This window comes from Spinacia oleracea, chromosome 3 (assembly GCF_020520425.1).
Source record: "Spinacia oleracea cultivar Varoflay chromosome 3, BTI_SOV_V1, whole genome shotgun sequence".
NCBI classification, from domain to species: domain Eukaryota; kingdom Viridiplantae; phylum Streptophyta; class Magnoliopsida; order Caryophyllales; family Amaranthaceae; genus Spinacia; species Spinacia oleracea.
This window is the reverse complement of record NC_079489.1, coordinates 12,394,538-12,395,283: the sequence shown is the minus strand read 5'-3', so window position 1 is coordinate 12,395,283 and position 746 is coordinate 12,394,538. Positions and strand designations below refer to the sequence as shown.

Here is a 746-nt window from a genome sequence, read left to right as displayed (position 1 = left end):
GGGAGAGGGGAGTGCTGGCCGGCGGACAGGGTGGCGCGGCTAGGCGAGGTGGCTGCGACCGGAGGTGGCTGCGACCGGAGGTGGCTGCCGGCACAAACAAAACACGAATGAGCCATGAACGAAAACAGAAAAAAAAAAAAAAAATGAAATACAAAGGAGAAGGAAGACATTGGTCGGTGTGGGCCAGGAACGCGGCGGCGCAGCGACGCAGGCTGGGCGGCAACGTGGCGGCGATGACTGCCGTACGTGAACAAAAAGAGAAACAAGTAAGGAGAAGGAGGAAAACGGGAGAGGAGGAGCAGGGCAAGACAACCGAAAGAAGAGAGAGGAAGAAGGAGTTACCACGAGGGTCGACGGTGGTCGTCGGTGCAGGTGGTGGTCCGGCAGTGAGCGTGGTGCGGCGGCTGACAAGGGAGAGGAGAGGAGTTGCTGGTGTTGTGCGTGAGGTTGAAGGAGGATGGAGGGGTTTTGGTTTGCCTTGTTTCCACGTGAATTTGAAAAGAGAGAGGCAGTATTGGTTTGGGTTTAATTTTTGTTTTTGGTTTGGGCTTTTCCCAATTGGGCTAGGAGTAGGATTTAAGGTTGTTTGAATCCAAAATGATTAGGATTGTTTTCTAAATTCAATCGATCGTGTTTTCGTAATTCGAATTCGTTTTAACTTAAAATTCTAAAATCATTTTCAATTTCGTAAATCGTTGAAAATATTAAAATGTAATAAATAAGTATACGTGAATTATATATTTATT

At 47.7% G+C, this 746-nt stretch overlaps 1 long non-coding RNA gene across 1 annotated transcript; it reads right to left on the bottom strand.

Annotated features, from left to right (window-relative positions):
* Positions 1–484, bottom strand: LOC130470351 (uncharacterized). The gene is made up of 3 exons (XR_008930532.1): positions 343–484; positions 169–237; positions 1–68 (listed from the first exon to the last, which is right to left on the bottom strand). It is a non-coding gene; the product is annotated as an uncharacterized lncRNA (long non-coding RNA).
* Positions 485–746: the final 262 nt, after the last annotated feature.